The sequence below is a fragment of the Vigna radiata genome, chromosome 1, assembly GCF_000741045.1.
Source record: "Vigna radiata var. radiata cultivar VC1973A chromosome 1, Vradiata_ver6, whole genome shotgun sequence".
Lineage (NCBI taxonomy): Eukaryota > Viridiplantae > Streptophyta > Magnoliopsida > Fabales > Fabaceae > Vigna > Vigna radiata.
Genome location: NC_028351.1, coordinates 12,848,664 through 12,859,202, shown reverse-complemented (window position 1 = coordinate 12,859,202; position 10,539 = coordinate 12,848,664).

Sequence of the window (10,539 nt, the reverse complement as noted above, 5' to 3'; positions counted from 1 at the left end):
GGATTTTAAAGTATTTTGAAAAAATATGTTACTTTTTGAGATAAAATATATAGTTATTTTACTTCTGTATTTTACGAAAAACATCATTTTAATAAATAATATGTGAATCTTATATTATATAATTAATCGTAAAATTTTTGCTTGTTACATAGAAAAATTTTGCTTTATACAGTAAATTATATATTATAGAATTAATAGTGAAACTTTTCTTTGTTTTACATAAAAAAAAAAAATTTATATAACTTTGTCAATGAATGTTATATTATATAATTAATCGTCAAACTTTGTTTTTTACATGAAAAATAATTTACTGAAAACATGATTTTTATAAAGTACAGAATGAAATAAATAAGTTTAAGACGAAACATAACTTTTAAAAAATTGAGGACAATATTTAACCTTATTCTAGTTTTACAATTTTTTGAAAAAATAGAAACATTTTAAAAGAAATTACTGCCAAAATATTATATTTTTCTTGTTATATTATAAGATCTATTATTTATATTTTATTAAAGAATATTAAAACCATAAATTTACTATGTTGTGTCAATAGTTTTTCGAATTTTAAAGTTTGGCCACAGTGTACATTTGATTTTTTTTTTTCTAAAATTAAATAACTTTTATTGCTCATAACTATTTTATTTAATGGTTAACATATAAGTATTAATGCATATGTTGTTATAACATATATATTAATTAAATTGTGTAATTAACATCTTACGCAAATAAATAATTGACATTATTATAACTTATAAACATGTAACATCTTTTATTAGCAGTTGGAAGACATGCATAAGTAATGAATCAAAATCGTTTAGCTTCAAAAATATAGAAGCTATAAATATTTAATAGTTCACATCCTTTAAAATTTGAAATCAAGTATAATTTTTTTTTTTTCTTCTATTTTCTAAAAACTACTTTTAAAAATAAAAATAATGAAAAAATTTTTACTTTTAAAACAAACAATACTTCAAACGACAACATAATTCAAAATCTGATTACATAAGTTTTCAAAATCTCTTCAAAATTATTTATATATCTGTAAATTTATTAATTTTTTTGTCTTGATAATCATTCCACTACTCTCACCACTATAACTTAATAATAATAAAGTCATTAATTATATTTTTTCATTAAAATATTAAGTATTATCCATAACAGTTTTCTTAAAATATCAATTTTAATATAGACCAACTCAAAAAAAAATCAAAAAATTATTTAACCATTATACAATTTCAAAACTGCTCCCACTAAATTCTAGATTGAACTAAACTTACCTCATTTTAAGTATTGATATATTATTATTATTATTATTATTATTATTAAGTTTTTTAGTTTTCAATGTACAATGAATTTGATCTTATCCTTTGTTATTTACAGATGTAAATTTTCAAACAACTACGAATAAGAATTCTGAAATGGACACAGAATATACACAGAATTCATTGAATGCTCTTGTTATTCATTGATTTCCATTCACAAAAAATATATATAAAAAGAAAAGGAGAGAGAAAGAGGGTTTTTTGTGCAGTGTATATAACATAAGAAAGGTCAAAAGTTTTCACAATGAGTTCTTGAAAAGGTTTGTTTCTATGTTCCTCTTCTCTCTCACATGTCTCTTTCTTCTTCTTGTTCTTGTTCTTCTTGTTGTTCTTATGAGTTTATTTATCTGTGATTGATTGATGATGATGAACAGAGTGTGAAGAAAGTTGAAGGAAAGAAGAAAGAAAACAATGGGATTGGGAAGGTTGATGGTGACATTGAAATCAAAGATGAGGAGTTTGAAGATTGTGAAGAAGAGTGAGTATGATAAAGTGGAGAAGAGTGAAAGCATGAGAATGGAGATTAGAAGCAGAAAAGCCAGAAAACTTATTGAACAAACTCTCAAAGTTGCTGATTCTCCAAAGTCCAAAACTTTTGCTTTCTGATTATCTTCTTCTTTTCTGCTCAAACATTTCTTAGTTCTTCTTTAATGTTCTTTTCCTTTCAATTTTGTTTCATGCATCATATCTAGTTTTTTCAATTAGATCTTTGTTTTTTCTTTATGTTTATGTTTATGTTCTTTCTCTCTCTCTCTCTCTCTTTTTCTCTCTCAATCTTTTCTTTTTATCAATGGTGGGAAGAACATGTGTGAGCTTTGCTCATGCCATTTTCTCAGATAGGAATGGAAAACTATGCAAGAAAAGGGGAAAAGAAAAGAAGATTCAATCTAATTTAGGGAAAGAAAATTTTATACCTCTTTTTTTAATTCAAGCAATCCCTTCAAAAATTTAAGGTATTTTTTTTTTTGTTAAATTTCAAAGTGCTTGATTAGAGAAATTTTTGTCTACTTTGGCTCTTCAAAAAACAAAAAATTTAAGGTATTTTTTTGTTAAATTTCAAAGATTTTTTTTACTACCAAGATCAGTTTTCTAATTTTATTGCCGTTTAGAATATTTAAAAAACGTAAACAATTAAAAGTTGAATCAAAATTACTGTTTTTTTTTAAAAAAAATCTTAAAGGGTTTAATAACAGTTTAATCAGAATAATTAGTTTTGTTATTTTATATTGTTAATACGAGGAAACTATCATTAATCAAATTATTTGCACCGGTTTTACTGTTGGATTGGAGTTTGCTTCTATTAGATCTTGGTCAAGCCCTGTAGAAGAGATTGACAGACAGAAAATTAATTGATACCATAATTTTTTATTAGATGATAATTTATTTTGTTAATAATATACTTTTTTAAATAAAATCATTATAAAAAGATTACTTTTCCTATCCTTATTATAGGAACAGGACACATTTTAGAAAAAAGAAAGCTGGTCCTTAATTCTATAAGGTATTTTATATGTTTACATTTTTTTTCTTTTTTATCTTAATTAAATATTGTGTATTTTGTAGTCTATATTAATTCATGAACAGTTTTTAAAAATTTATTAATAATTTAGATTAATTTGATATATAAGTTGCATTTAAAAACAATTATCTAAATCAATTATTTTTCTTAATGTGTGTGATTGTGTTATAAATGTTCTATATTTTAAAGAGTAGAAGCTAGTTTTTGATGGAGTAAATATAAGTAAATTTGAATTCTCTAAATCTTATTTAGTATTAATATTTGTAATATATTTAAAATGAAACATTATTTTTAATAAATTTGATTTGAGAATCACTTGAAAGAAAACTATTTTGATTATCAAATTGAGATTATAAGTTTCAATTTCAGCATGTCTAATTATTTATGTCTAATTATTTATTAGTAATACTGTTTGTCTTTTATTTTGTTCAATCGTGAGAAGTTATCTATATTTTGATATCAAAATCAACAAAGATTTAACAAATTCAACAATAAATACATAGTAAATTTAATTAACTTATCTCGCACTACCAAATTAACACTGTTCTAATCACAGTATAAATGATGATGATATTATTTTGGTTTAAATTATCATGAATTTTAATTATTATTTAAAGATAATAGTTCAGTCTATATTATTCAACCGATCGATCTCTAAATATTTTATTAAATATTTCTGACTGTGTGGACCATGAAGTTTTAAAGTGACTGAACACTAATATAATACAATATCTAGAAAAGAAAAATAAAATAAATGAACTTAGCTTAATATAGATAATTTTAGTTATAATTGATATTATCAATGTTATCTCAGCTTTTGAAGATTTTAAGACCAAAATATAAGGCAGCATTAAATAAGTTTGACCAGAAACCGAATTTATTGTATTTGTGGGAAACCGAAGTCAAGACATTTATAAGTAACGGCTACATGATTAGCTAACTTTTATTTTTATATTTTCTACCACCACAATAAATAATTAGCTTAATATTGCTTTTGGTCCCTAGTTTAAGAAGATTTGTTTAATATAGTCTTATTTTTTTTTCATAACAATTGATCTCACCTTTTGAAAAAACTGTTGAATCAAGTCTTTTTTGTTCACAATGATCTCATATTCAAGTTTAAATTGTTTATTATAGTCCTTATTTTATACGATGATGACATGATTTTTAACATAACATTATGTCAGGACTGTTAAAATAACATTTGGATAGGTGAATGCATGAAAGAACTTATTGACGTCGTAACCAGCCCTGTTAGAAAATTGACGTCGTAACAAAAAAGGATTCAATTGAACAGTTTTTTCAAAAAGTGAGATCAATTGTTACTAAAAGAAAGATAGAACCATATTGAACAAAACCTCCCAAACTAGGGACCAAAAACGATATTAAACCTAAATAATTTACAATGTTTTTTTATCAATTGAATTATTATGAATTAGAAAAGAAGTAGAAAAAGGTGAGTTACTTTTTACTTTTGGATATATCAGTTTAAGAAGGAGAGACACTCCACGTTCAAGCAAGGAATATACATGAATTTGTGCTCGATAAAGTTCACACTTATATACAAATTAAGTTATCATAAAGTTCATCATTTTAAAAATTTAAACTCACGTTAAAAAAAATTAAAAATAGAATCTATTTACCAGGAGTACAAATATTTTAAAACTTTAGTAAAACTTATGCTATTTACAAAAGTGTTGAACAGTTTTTGAATTATTATAATATCTTTTTTTTTCTACGTAATTTTTTTTTTCATTCGAATAATTAAAGGTTGTTTATTGTTTTTCAAACTTTTTCCTCTTCTAATAATAATTTATTATAAAATCATCTCAATAAATGCATTAAGAAAAAATAATTAAACATTATTAGCAAATGATGCAACACATTTTTGTAAAATAAATATTATCAATAAAAAATTATTAAATTTCAATATTTATTAAAAACTACAATAATAACACATAATTGTTTGAATGTATCAAAGTATACAGTAGAATGACCTACAAATTAAATCATAATATAATTTATTATAAATATTTTTCTCTTTTAACTCTAGCACATTTTCTTTATGTATAACTCTTATGTGTGATATAACTAGTAACATTCTATTTATTTAATAGCAAAAAACTATTAAATAAACATCATAAATTAGCATATAGATATAAAACATACTAGATATTAATATTATATCTAGTATGTACAAGATCACAAATATTATAAAGTTTTGAAAAAGATAAGAAACTCCTACATAAATATTTACTATAACATAAATGATCACTTGGTATAATCCTTAACTTATACTAAAGGCACGTGAGCACCTAACTCATTCTTTACTCATATCGAGAAGTGATCATTGTAAAAGATAAACATCATAAAAAGAAAAGAAGGCATGATAAACTAGTGATCAAAAGAAAACTTCATAAAACGGTGTGAGCATATAACATATTAGTTCAATATTTATAACTTATCATAACTTATATGAACACACATACAGATGACTCTAGACTCAATTATCTAGATACATACTTTGACATAAGGCTTCATTATAGATGTGCACTCGTAGTGATATTTATGCTTTTTAGAGTCATACAAAAACAAGGGTTATCACCTTACTACTCACGAGGTTAATCTTTCACGCCTAAGACCAAAAGTCTAGGGTAAAAATCTCTTGCCACCTCATTCCTCTCTATATGAGTTGCATGACTAGTAGTATATCAACATACCTCCTTTTAAACTCACATATGTCAAGCATACACTAAACATCAACAAAACATAGAATTTCTCTTTGAAATTCTCTCAACAACCATACTACACAAAAACATATCAAAGGTTACACATTCATGCAACCATTGTACTCATAAGCACAATTAAGAATGATACAAATCAATATAAAACAATCAAAGGTAAAACCAAAACATTCATATAAATCAATGCTCAAAGTGGGGCTTAGTGCAAAAACCTCTTGCAAAACTAGCTCATCCAACGACACCATTTTGTCGCTCAACGAGCTGGAAGTAAAATGGTTCCAGACCTGTAGTGAAAAGTGGTGCTCAACTGTGTCCTGCTATCGCTCAACGCTAAACCATTCGTAAAATGGTTGCAGCAAAAAAAATGGACGCTTAACAGTCTGCAGCAAAACTGGTTTCATATTTGTAGTACCAAGCAAGCACTCAACGTCACATCAGTTCTGCTCAACACCATATTAGAAACCAACCACTTCAAATTTGAGATTTGGTAAACCAAGGACATGTTTAGATGATCTAATTGGTATTCTTGACTCAATGCTTAGTTCAAAAACAGTTTTTAATGTCAAAATAAACACCAACTTTCTCAAATGATCAATTCCTCAGTTTCCTCAATCACCACAATCCAAACACAACCAACACTCAGTTTAAGGAATCAAACATACCATACAATTCAACATAAAAACAATCATGTTCAATATACCAAATTCAATCAACACACACACACACACACACACACTAAAACATCCAATTTTCCTTAAGTGATAGATGACCAAAAAGCTTCAAGGGTTATAAGGCAACTCCAGAAGTACAAAAAACTCTATATGCTTTTATGAACAAAAAAACATGATCAGGATACACCGTTAAAATCACTAATTAGTAGAGAGTCTTATAAAAGATATAGGTTCACATGCAAGTTAGAATCCCTCATATGCACAAAATCACAAAAAGAAAATAGTAGAAATTAACTTACTCTTTTTGCATAAACTGATTGGTTAAAGTTAAAGACCTCACCTCAAGGATTACTCAAATGGTTTCTAATATTCAAATAAATGAAAAAAAAAATAAGAATTTTCAGAAAAAGAAAAAATAAAAAGTTTTAAAGAAAAAAATTTAAAGAAATGATATGATTTTAAATAATAAAAATCGTTATATAAATTGTATTCATATTTTAAACTATTAATATCAAAATAATGAATTTAAAACATACTATCACGTGTAAAACATAATTTTCTAAACCTTTACATAATTTGTATTTTTATGTGTTATTCTTCAATGAGCATGCGTCAAATTCTAAAAGAAAACGTAGAAAAAAAATTATCATGTTTTTAGTGATACAAGTCCACTTTTCTTTAACGTTAAAAACAAACATGTGATTAAGTATTCCTTTTTAGCACGTTAATGTTTAAACTTGAAACTCGGTTATATAATCGCATTTTTTTTTAATTTGTTTCACTTTAATCATTGATTTGGATGTTACATTTTATTTATGAAAAATGTGTATACAAACTAAGGGAAAAGTTTGATAAAAGAATAGAGTTGATAATTATATATTAGATATTATTCATTTTGGAATAAATATGAAGTTTTATGAAAATTTCAATATTAGAAAGTGTTTTGAAATATTGAAAGAGAATTTGGATATAGAAAAGAAACATTATTAAAGTCTGTATGGTCTAGGATGCTTTTATACATATATTGAAGGAATTGAAGGTGAAGAATAAAGTTGAAGAGAAGTGATGTGGGAAATGGGTGCACGTGAAAGTATTGAAGTGGGGTTAACCAAAGAGGACAAAAGAGGATAACATAAAAGGTTGAAAAGCATTAATTGTTTGCATATGAAAATGAAACATCAAAGTGGTCACCAACGTGCTTCTCAATGAAAAACGACTTACCACATTTCTTTCCTTCAAAAACCATCTCTCTAACTATATTTCTTCACACTATCATACAATACATATATTTCAATTATCATACATTTTTATATTCATTTAATCCAGAGTATAAAAATAAAATAATCATTGTAAAATTTTATATTTTAAAAAAGTTAAGTGTGTAAAACAATATTTTTCATTTCAATTTTATCTTTATATTTGATTTTACAAGTACTATGTATTTTCTTTTTCTCTTAAACTTAGGACTTATATGTATCTATAAATAATCTTTTAGAGTATATATAAATACTAAAATTTTATTTATTTTCCAGTCAATTTTTATTATGTATCATAATCTAATTTTAGGTGTATTCTTGTTTGTGTGCATCCATCATCATTGTTCTGTCAAAAACAAGGAGGGTGAGTGGGCTTGCTTTTATTAAAGTACTAAAAATTTTGACTCATCCCATTAAAGAAAAGGCTGACACATAATTTCACTAGTTTTTTCTTTATTTTATTTTCATTTTTTTATTCTAATACCCATATCTTTTTAAAAGTAATCTTAATTGTGTAAATACTTTTTAAGTCACTAATTAATCATATGTAGCACAAACTATGGATTTACAATCTCTTTTAGCATATGATTCCTTGTAATTTCAATAAGTTTGGAATTTGAATGTAATATGAAATTTTTAGATAGAGGAGTCAAAACTAGTTTGTAAGATAAAATTTACTCTAATCGTAGTATAAATATTAGGATAAGTTCTAACTGTAGTTCTGATACTGTATTAGAAAGTAGTTTTTAAGTTTAATTTAATTCTAAAATCAACTTATAATACAAGGTTTATATCCATTTATATATTATAAATTGATTTTATATCTAATTAATGTGAAACTTCCAACATATCCATAACAATGAAGGATAATAGTTTGTAATTGTTATGCACTCTATTCGTTTTGTTAAGAGGTATGTTGTCTTTAATTAACTTCTGACTAACCGATGCTATTATATTATATTTTTTATAATAAAATGATATTCTTTATTATATTTTTTCTTTTCACTTTATCTCAACATACTTTGTATTATAATTGTTTATTAATGTTAAACTTTTATTATACATAAAGTGAAAACAAGGGTTATTCTAGTGAGATGATGAACTTTTCTAACAATTTTAAATAAATTGTGTGTCAAACAAAAACACACAGATACATAAACTATTATATCATACTATTTAAGTAAATATTCTTGATAAATAGAAAAGCAAGTATATTTTGTCAAAAAAAAAATTCTAAATGGAATAGACCATATTTAACCATTAATTTTTTTTCTTCAGTCATTTTATTATTTTTAATATATGTTAAAAAAAATACTTAATCATTAAATTTAATCTTTAATGGATTAATTAATGTTTTCAATTAAATGCAATGAAAAGGCTATTAATTTTATATACTAAATTGTTTTATTATAATTAAGAATTATAATTTAATTTCTAAACTATAACTATTTATATCAATATATGAATGCATATTAAAACATTAATAAAAAAAAATATTAAATGAAAATTAATGTAAAGATATAAGAAAAAGATAAAACTAATGGAAGAAGATCATTATAGAGATTAGAAGCAGGCTATGATGGCAAAGGCAAGGAGCAAGGATAATCTTAGATTCTGTTCTTTCCTTTTCTTTCTGTCTGTTTTTGTAGGGTCACAAATAACTTGAAAGCGACAAAAACGATGCACATCGAAACCAAACACAATCAGCCATAAATCCGACATAAAAACACTGACAAAGAACAGCAGAAAGAATATACAGAACGGTAATCTTTATCTAACATTGCTATGAAAGGAAAACAAAAAGTCACAAAAAATTTCAATCATCCAAAGGTTAATGTTTCTCATAAAGATGTAACTGTGCAAGTAAAAAAATATATTTAAATTAATTTTAATATTCAATTGCTATAAATTTTACATTTTATTGGGAAACCCATACAATTATATTTATTTAAAAGGAGAGTTTAATCTAAAAATGATATTAAATTTAATATTAAACAAACCATATATATTATAAAACAAATTACATATATATTAATAATTTAAAATAAAAGAAATTGAGATAACGCATACACATTCTTCTTTTCCATATTGAAATTAAAATAAGTTCAATATTTTTCTATTTATATTGTTTTTCAAATAATATGAATAGAAAATATTAGAAAAAAAGTAACTATTTTTTATTTAATATTTTGTTTTCTAATTTTAAAGGGATGGATTCTGATTTCTGAAATATGATTTGTGTTTGTTAAACAGGACAAGGGAGCAAACAAAAGACATTAATGTTAATTTCAGAGGGACCAGCAAGACATTAGATTGATGAAACATTGAATTTTCTTTCGGTTGGATTGTGAAACAAAGATCACACACAACACATGATGCAATGAATCTTCTGAATTCAATTTCATCAAAGCATTCATATAATACACAACTACTGATGAATTCTGTTCTTGTGAGCAGTCCAACATTATTGGGATAATTCAACAACAAATGTTCTACACTTTATCATAATTTTAAAACCTAAAATATTTTACTTGATTTGAATATGTACAAAAAATAATCCACTTTAGATTATTAAGATTTTAATACTTTTTAAGACATACTGCAATAGGCATGTATGCATTTTTCTTGTTTAATTTGCAATTGGACATAATTATTGTAACCCATAAATGAATGTTAGTCTAAGAACTAGACTGTACTACCAAAACGGCAACAGAATGAAACTAATAAATTTATCCATGTAAATTAAATTATCTAAAAATATTTAATTTCTTTTGAAACAACTGAAAAAAAAATTATATTATTTTAATTAGAAGTATAGTCAAGCAATAATATACACACTCTTCTTAGGTGTATTCCGCCTTTATTATATTAAAATATTATATTTTTAAAAATATATAATTTTATAGTTTTTTATAACTTTTATTTTTTAAGTAATTAATTAAAAATACTATTTTATATATAATACTATTAAAAATACTATTTTATATAAACTTTTAAGTAATTATATATATATATATATATATATAT